We start from the raw sequence: 10,308 nt of genomic DNA on the forward strand, positions 1-10,308 counted from the left end.
TATATATGTATGTAAACATATATAAACATGCTTATTTTATTTTATATTTATAGTTATAAGCTTACCATTTTTTACTTTTTATCAATTCAAATATAATATTTTATTATTTTTCGTAAACATGCACATTCATAATTATTTTACAAAATACATTATCTATTATTATTGAAATAAACGACAGTTTTTAAATTTGTGTATTTTATAACTCAATTGTGCCAATTCATAACAATTTTAAATTAATTTTACCCGATTTATTATAATTCTAGTCAAATTGTATCTAATTAGACTTAATTTAATTTTTCATCTAATTTTAATCAAAATCTTAATATTTAGATCTCAATCGTTGATCAAATTGATCCGACGGCTGAGATCACATTTCTCTTTGCTTTTCATTTTTTAGCTAACAGAAAACCCTAAGCTTATTCTATTCAACAACAACCGCATCTCTCTACTTTCTCTCTCTTTCTCCCCTCTTTCTCTCTGCCGCCGCCGCCGCCGCCGCCGCCGCCGCCGCCACCGCAACACCGGTTATCGACCGAAAAAACAACGGCAACATCAACCCCGACAACCTCCAAGTTGCGTCTCCGCTCCCCCACCACACTGTCGCCTGTCGGTCAACCGTCAAATACCACATCCCAAGACCACCGTCAAATATGGAACAAGGTGAAGTTTGGAAGTTCTTATTGGCCTTAATTGAATGTACAACTAGTATTTTTGGACTTGTAAATTATGCCATAGTGTTTGTTGATGGTAATCTTTTCAAAATTCAGCTCCTCAAGACACGGAAGCGGCTAGAGCTTCTTCTTGAGGATCTTCCGTGTGACCATGATCCTTGGGATTATTATGAAACATCAGATCAGCTTTTGGAACCACTGCTGCTGTGCTATGACTCACTGGTACAAGTCAATTCTGTTTGCTTTCATGATCCGTTTATGCATCTCCTAATTATTATTTAAGATTCCTGAAGTGAATTAGTGAGATGTTGGATCTTGACTTCCTTTTTCTCCCTGTCGATTGATTAGTTGAGATGTTGGATCTTGCCTGCCTTTTGAATGGACTATCATGTCATTTCTCTCTTGTCGTGAATGTGTAGAATTTACTAAAATGCGGTCACTTGAGAAGTGATTAGTGATTCAAAAATATTTTATGTGTAGTTACTTGTAAGTTGAACTTGTGGTTTGAATATAGTTAAAGTGTGGTCAGTAGAGAAATAAATAATTTACTTGAAAATGTTTAAGTGTAGGTACTTGAAATGTGGACTTGTGTTTTGAATTTAGTTTATTGTGGTCATTTGAGAAGTGAATTAGTGAGTCGAAAATGTTTAAGTCTAATTACTTGAAAGGTGGACTTGTGTTTTGAATGTATTTAAGTGTGGTCACTAGAAAAGTGAGTTAGTGAGTCGAAAATATTTAAGTATAGATACTTGAAATGTGGACTTGTGTTTTGAATTTAGTTAAGTGTGGTCACTTGAGAAGTGAATAAGTGACTTAAAAATGTTTAAGCGTAGTTACTTGAAAGGTGAACTTGTGTTTTGAATTTAGTTAAGTGTGGTCACTTGATAAGTGCATTATTGAGTCTAAAATATTTAAGTATAGTTACTTAAAAGGTGGACTTGTGTTTTGAATATAGTTAAGTGTGATCACTTGAGAAGTGAGTTAGTGACTTGAAAATGTTTAAGTGTAGGTACTTGAAATGTGAACTTTGCATTTTGAATTTAGTTTAGTTTGGTAACTTGTGAAGTGACTTAGTGACTTGAAAATGTTTAGGTGTAGGTACTTGAAATGTGAACTTTTTATTTTGAATTTAGTTTAGTTTGGTAACTTGTGAAGTGAATTAGTGACTTGAAATGTGTAGGTGTAGGTACTTGAAGTGCGAACTTTTCATTTTGAATTAAGTTTAGTTTGGTAACTTGTGAAGTGAATTAGTAATTTGAAAATGTTTAGGTGTAGATACTTGAAATGAGAACTTTTCATTTTGAATTTTGTTGAGTTAGGTAACTTGTGAAGTGAAATAGTGACTTGAAATGTTTAAGTGTAGTTACTTGAATTATGAATTAGTGACTTTTGTTTTGAATTTAGGTACTTGAAATGTGAACTTGCGTTTTCATTTTAGTAAAGTTTGGTCACTTGATAAGTGTGAATTTTTCATTTTGAATTAAGTTTAGTTTGGTAACTTGTGAAGTGAATTAGTGACTTGAAAATGTTGAAGTGTAGGTACTTGAAATGTGAACTTTTGTGACTTTAACTAATTACTTGAATGTGATTGATTGTGTAGATGAAACCTGATTATAGTTGGATATATCAACGAAATATTGATAGTAGAATGGGTGAGGCTGAGAATGAGGATGCGGATGATGAGTCGTAGTTTTTAGTCTTTTGTATGTTTTGTAGTTTGAATTTGGAACCTCGATAAATTTTGTAAATAATTTAATTTTTAATGTTTGTATTCTTATGGTGGTTGATTGTATATTAAATGATTGGTGGACTGGTATTGTAAATAATTTGATTTTTAATTTTGTATTTCGAAAATTTTCAATATTTATTTTACAAAATTTATAAATAATTTGATTTTTGTATTCTAAAAATTTTCAATTTTTTTTTTTCAAAATTATCAGAAAAATCCACCACTTGTGGTCGATTTTTTCTAAAAATTTTCAGAAAACCAACCACATGTGGTCGATTTTGATGGTAATTCTTTTTAAAAACCGACCACATGTGGTCGGTTTACTATAATTACATACAAAATAAATTGTTAAATACTTTATTAATTAATTTAAATAAAAAACTGACCACATGTGGTCAGTTTTTTTATAAATTAATTAATTAATTTATATAAAATCGACCACACGTGACTGTTTTTTTTTTTTAAATTATTTTTTTCTATTTTTAAAAAGTTATCATGACTTTTTAAAAAAAAATATTTTTTTTTTTTAAAAAATCGATTACACATGGTTGGTTTTTACTGATTTACCGATCACGCACTTTAGTTGGTTTTATGGTCAGAATTTGAGAAAAAATGACTACATGTGGTTGGTTTTTGTGGTTGATTTTTTTTTTTTTTTTTTAGTAGTGAGTGTATATGGAGGAAATGGAAACGTTGATCTTGAAGCTTTTTTGGCACCCAAGATAATGGCGGGACTCGAACAAGACAAGAAATTTATACAATATGTTTCTTGATCGTGTTTATTAATGTGCAAAAAAGTCAAGATAAGGTGTTTAAATGAAAAATTTGCTAAGTTGGTATATCGAGATGACAAACGGGTGCAAGTTTATGTGGTCATTGGGCTATTTCCCCAATTGTGTTCTATGTATCTATAATCTATTACCTATCTATATCAATTATCTATAATTTATATTTATAATATATTAAAGTATAATACTCTTAAAAAAAATAATTTAAACTTTTTGCCCGACAAAATTGTCTATTCACTTTTTTTTTAAATTATTATTAATATATAGAAAGACTTTTAAATTTATAAAATTCATTAAATTTGTTTTTCTTATACGAATTTTGCTAAAATTAGAGTCTTTATCATATATTTTAGGACTACTTACCATATATTTTAAGATTTCTTAATTATTAATTCTACTCTTATACACAACCAAACCAACTCAAACTAAACTTTCACTCAAACCAATTAAAATGTAATTTTTAAAAAGTTGTCCAAATATTAATATAGTAAAAGGTTTCCAAATATAGTATAGTTTCGTGTGATGTTTAACTAGGATTTTTTTAAAAAAAAACTATTTTTAATATTTTAGAATTTCTTAATTATTAATTCTACTCTTATACATAGGGCTGGGCATAAAATATCGAAAATCGAATTATCGAACCGAACTGAAAAAATTGATATTCGGTATCTGGTATGGTATTTGGAAGTAAGATTTTAATATTTCGGTATTCGGGATTGAATTTGACACAAGATATTGGTATATATATATATATATTAACCCAATAGACAATAGTATTAGTCATCCCAAAGAATCTCTTGGACCTTTGTAATATATTTGTAAAAAGCAACAAAAGAAATACTAAATAGGGTTTTTATTAAATATAATTTTTGATGTTTAAACATACATTTGCACATCTCCAACTTTAATATGGTATTACCAAAAATAAAAGTTTAATTTATCGATTAACAAACCGATGTTTATAAGTATGATATATGGTATCTACGTTCAAATACCGATTAACAAATTATCAAACCTGAACTTTGAAAATACTGAACGTCCACCACTACTTATACACAACTAAAACCAACTCAAACTAAACTTTCACTCAAATCAATTAAAAATTAATTTTTCAAAAGTTGTCCAAATATTAATATAGTAAAAGTTTTCCAGATACAGTAGTACGTGTGATGTTTAACTAGGATTTTTTTTTAAAAAAGAAACTATTTTTAAGGACTTCTATTATGGACTTTCTTTTTTAAATCGAAGATGGTTTAGGATTTTTTTGTGAAAAAAAAATCAACATTATACATTATTTAGGTCTTTAATTAATTAAAGTTCTTATATTATATAGGTAAGAAATCATAACATTTAATAATTCTAAATTGATTAGAATTTTACCTTATATAAAAAATGTCTACAATTCTATAAATAATTTTCCAGATTTTGCAAGAAGCATAGAAATTTGGCGTCTTCTACTTTAAAATTTTTTCTTATTTTGATGTTGAGTCAAGTTATATTTTTGCGTTCATTATTTTCATTTTTTTCGTCTTCCTTTATTTCATGCAGCTAAGAGATTTTAAGACACGTTAACTACTTGAATTTTTTCGATTGTTGAGGCTTTTTATACTCATCGTTGTGTTATGAGATTTTTAAGTCACTTATTTTTTATTTTTGTCTTTGTTTTAGCAGGTTCCAAAACTAATTTCAAAACTACTATAGGTAGAGGAAAAATAGATTTATGTATAAATTTTTCCACCCATTGAAATCTTGATAGTATCCATGATTAAAGAGGAGATGTAATTTATGCACAAGGAGCTAAGATAGTTGATACTACAAACATGAAAGTAGAAGCATATGCTATTCTTAAAGCAGCAATTCACTGCGGACAAGCCGAATTCAATAAGGTCATTTTTCAAACGGATTCTCTTACCATGTTGAAGATACTGACTAATGAATGGAGATATCCATGGAATTTGCTAGATTCTATAGAGCATATTAGAGAAACACTGAAAGACAAACAGGTACAATTCCAACACATAATGAGGGAAGGGAATTAGTTGGCTGATCATTTAACAAATACAGCAATAGACAAAGTGGATTTCAGCATAACATCATTTCAGCAATTAGAAATTAAAGGAAAGAAGATACTTAACAGTGACAAGCTATAGTGTCCATACATTAGATTATCATCAACAAAATGATGAAAAGGCTGAAGGCTACAGCTAAAAGTACTACCAGGGATCACAAGCAAACATTTACAATCCAGGAGGGCAATAACAAAACCCAACAGCTGACTAGCTTATACAGATTCATCCATCAAAAAGGACTTTTAGTAAAGGGGAAAGGGTCAATTGACATCTATGCATCTAATACACCTGAGAAGCAGAAGGCAGTTCAAAAATATTTGCGGCTCCAAGCATCCAGTTATCTCCCTCTCGGCCGCATCTGTAAGCAAAGGGGAGTAAATAGGAAGCCACAACTAAAGAAGAAGGACAGAAAGAAGAAATCAAAGCTTACTTGGACATGCAATCAGTCTCAAGGACCTACGACTCTCAATTCAGCACCAAAAAAGAAGAAACATCCCATCCACCAGAGAACTCAACTATATACAAGCAAAAATGAAGGAAAAAAGTTTAAAAGCGGAGAAGTTGAGCTGAATAGTAAGATTCAAAGGAAACAAAGGGACAAATACTTACTTCTAAGAGCTGAAGATAGTACAAGCATCAAAGATCCAGGGCAAAATGTTGATGACCCAAAGCACAGGCAAGACAAATTGAAGATTCAGGGGAGGGCACACCATTTTTCACCTGGAAATGAGCTCAATCGGCGGAGAAAAAGACAACAAAATGAATTAAAACACCATAGGGGAGCTTATATATGTCTTAATCAATTAGGTTTGGGCCGGGTATTTTATCCGAAATTGTATAAGCCCAATTTACATTTTCAAATTTTATGATGGGTTGATCCATCAAAGTAGGAACAATTTATTTTGCTTTGTTTTTGTATTAATAAAATTCGAAAATTAAATTAAAAAAACATTGAGGCAGGTTTTTAAACTAGTATAACAAAGTGCGTGAAGGTTAAATTGAACAATAATGATTCAGAGCACTTGGAAATCATGAAGGGCAAGAAGGTCTTAAAAGAAGTGTTTCCCCTTTCCTACTATTTTTACTGGATTTATTCACGTGGTAATTAACAAATTTAAAGATAACGACCTATCAAGGTGAGTTTAATCTAATTCATTTCATGAATAAAGCTACAAAGCAAAGGAAAAGAGAATTGAAGGTCCAAATAAAATATGGGATAAGGCTAGAGCTGTAAATATAGGCCGGCTCAGCCCATTTGGGCTAGTTCACAAAGGTCTTGGAGTTGACGGGTTAAGTCGGGTTGACCCATCAATATCACAGGCCAGAAAATAGCAAGCCCAACCCATCACATTGTGCGGTGCGGGCCTCCACAGGCCAACCCATTTTTCAAAATATATTATTTTTATAATTTTAACATAAATTTTAAATTGTTAATTGCATAAATATTTATAATATAATATTTCATGAAATTATTACTTGTTAATCAAGTCTCAAATTTAACAAAAAAAGTTAATAATCTGTGAAATTAAATAACTTTTGACACCAAATTCAAATCAAATAAAGATGTTAAAAAACAAACGAAACTGTTAATGAGTAATAATATAACAAGCTAAATAACAATATTAACTTGATTTTGTTTTAATTGATCACAATAAAACAAAAAAAAATATCAATATTTAGTCTATTAAAAGTAAAAATGAACTCTTAAAAAAAACAAAAAACTCACGGCACTTATGTCGCATTCAATATCGCCATATCATCTTCATTAAACATATTTAATTTCTTAAAAAATTTAGTATTTTATATTTTTAATTATTTATATATTTTATAAATATATTTAATATTTAAATATCTGTGATGGTGCGAATCGATTTTGAGTTTGGACTCCTTTTTTTATTCTTAGTACTCTATTCTATTTTTTAATTATTTTTTGTTTGGCCAGCCCAACCCATAGTGCTCAAGCCCCACGGGCCAAAGGCATCATACGAGCCGGGTTAAAAAGCCCTTTTCTTAAACAAGTTGTAAAAATTATAACCCAATCCTATCACACTACAGGCTGGACCGATTGACCCTGCAGGCCTGACCCATATTGACAACTTTAGATAAAGCTAGGATTAGTGGAACTTGATGCCTTATTTCTCCTTTAGATTTTAATTTCTTTCCTTATTGAAGGTATAATATTTGTCTTAAAAAATGTTCAGTAGTTAAGAAGCTACAATTTTACTGTAGTTCAAAATTTAACCGCCATCAAATGAAATTATGTAGAAAAGGGGTTCAAAAGGTTCCTACATTGCTAAACTCAATGGCAAATTAGACCTTTTGAGATCGTTTGATAAAATATGGGTAAACAATATAAATTCCAACACTCTGTTACCTAATTACTCTTTCTCTCAACTTTTATATTAATTACTTAATATCCCGGATATGATACATAAGTTTGGTCCGGATATATAACTTAGAGATACATAACTCCCAAACTGATTGACTATAAAAAAGGAAAATAACAATAAAAGAGTAAATATTGAAGCAATTAATGCGGTTCTAATTGAGCAATTATATCTCTTTATTTCTTCCATCACAAGCCTTTTATCTTTCCCTTTATATTGCAAAGCTTCCTCCTTTAACCTTTCAATAGCTGTAACAATAATAAAAAACAATAAATAAATAATTAAATTCCTAAAATAATTCAGAGAATTGGAAAAACAGAAGAAAAAAATTGACCATCCTTTAGGAGAACCATACAAAAGGGCAGTTCACGTTTGAAAGCTTCGATTTTTCTGAGTTCTTCTTCTAAAGCAACAATAAATTAATTGAGCTTTGTTAATTTGTTGAAGATGTCATCCATGGCAGAAACTTCAGTTAAAACATCTAAAATTATTTTTGGGACATAAATAAAGTTCAAATAAAGTTGAATGTATTGGATGAAAAAAACAATACAAATCAACTTCAACATTTACTACGTATCAGAAGTAATGATATATCTCATACTTATGTATCATACTCATAATGTTTAATGTATCAGGTGTAAAACAAACTAAAACTCACATACAATTTTCAGAATATATCATATAAATCTAAAATCTTGACAAAATTAGCTCTATGTATCATAATAAGTATATTACATGTATCAAGTATAAAACTGAACCATAATCACATATATGTTGTATTCTGTATCATAAAGCATTAGCCTTGAATCTATGTATCAGATGCGGTATATTAAATGTATCAGATGCAATATATTGAATGTATCATATCTATAAAGAAACAAAAATCACATGTAAAAATTTATGATGTATCAGAACGCATGCATTGTCACGAAAATTGATTTTTTGTAACTTACTTCTTCCTCTTTACAGATGCAATAATCGATAACTTCTTCATCATAGGCGGATCATTTTGATATTTCAATCGATTTTTACGAAAATTAATGTCTTTCATATCATAATGAAATGGTGGAAATTAAAAAAGAAAGTTAATGGTTGATATATTTGCATCGTCGAATATTTGGATCGACCATTGCTATCTTGCACGTTGCACTGATGGACTTATTGACGTTATTCATGGACTACTGGTGTTACCATTTCCAACAACTACTTCACTCAACATGATAATGAAATTGTGGAAATTAAAAAAGAAAGTTAATGGTAAAAAGATGGAGTTGTTAGATTTAATTTAGTAGATGAGAACATGGTGGAAATTCAAAATGGGTGAGTTGAGAAAATTGTGGGATATATTTTCTGATTTTTGGGCTTGATTTGTGGCACAATAAGGGGTTGTGGGTGGGTTTTTTTTAGATGTATCAGAAAAGAGGCAACTATTTTGAGTAAAAAGGGATTTTTGTAATTAGTTTGGTTGGATGAGATTTTAAGTAATAATAGAAACTTAAGGTGCGGTTATAAGTAATTTATCTATAAAATATCTTAGAACAAATAATATATGTATTAAGTATAGTATTATTAATACGTTATTTGATATTATAAAGTGTATAATTAATATATCCCAATTTGTGATATTATTAATACTTGGAGTATAATAAATGATATAAATAAATAAAGTCAAATCATTTTAATACTTTTTTATAGCTCATTTTTTTAAAAAAAAAAAAAAGAAAGAAAGAAAGAACCCCAAACGGATAATAAAATTTACTTTTTCTACTTGAGGTAATAAAAAGAAGGGCAAATAACATAAACTCACTATTGAATTACACTCTTTCCCAATTTTTTTTTCATAATCATACCAAATTTCTTCCAGATACATAACTAATAGATACATAACTAGCAAATTAATTGTCTATAAAAAAGGAAAATAATGATAAAAGATTAAATGACGAAAAAATTAATGAAATTTTGATTAGGATATATTTCTTGAATTCTGAAAATTAGCAACAGCTTCATAATTCAAATTTGAACCACCATCATCAACATCCCCCAATCACAATTCTCTTAAATCTTCTAAATTAAAATGCTGCACAAAATGTTACACAAAATACAAAATTAAATCAGCAAAAAAGGTCAGAAAAACTTATACGTACCTAATTCAAAACAAACTAGTTTAGTTTACGTGCTTTGCACATGTATCTCGCATCAATTAATAAAATTATATGTAAAAAATAAGCTTATTAAAAAATCCAAATAGATGTTAACTTAAATGGTATATCTATTTAAATGATGTGAATACATATCGTACGAAAACAACAAATTATATGAACTTATATAGCAGTTGGCATTAAAATAAATGCAAGATTCATTTAAACGATAAAAATAAATGTGATAAATGTTATAATATATCTCTTCTTAAACGAAATTATTGATGTATGTATACCTTATAGCTATCTTTGTAGGATAAAGGGACTGTTTTGGATTGACCCTCGGCACACTACAAAATTAGGATTCAATAGTTATGCCTTCAATCTCAAGATAATTTTCAATATAATATCATAGATGGAGGGATAGAATACACACTTTATCGCTACCTTTGTAGGATAGAGAGGCCGGTCAAATTACCAAAGCCGGTTTACACTAAGATTTTAAATAAAATCAGAATGACCCCTC

The 10,308-nt window shown here is 29.3% G+C and overlaps 1 long non-coding RNA gene across 1 annotated transcript; it reads left to right on the plus strand.

Annotated features, from left to right (window-relative positions):
• Positions 1–402: 402 nt before the first annotated feature.
• Positions 403–2,481, plus strand: LOC124887327. The gene is made up of 3 exons (XR_007044823.1): positions 403–660; positions 768–893; positions 2,272–2,481. It is a non-coding gene; the product is annotated as an uncharacterized LOC124887327 (long non-coding RNA).
• The last annotated feature ends 7,827 nt before the right edge of the window (positions 2,482–10,308 follow it).

This window comes from Capsicum annuum, chromosome 9, assembly GCF_002878395.1.
Source record: "Capsicum annuum cultivar UCD-10X-F1 chromosome 9, UCD10Xv1.1, whole genome shotgun sequence".
Classification (NCBI taxonomy): Eukaryota; Viridiplantae; Streptophyta; class Magnoliopsida; order Solanales; family Solanaceae; genus Capsicum; species Capsicum annuum.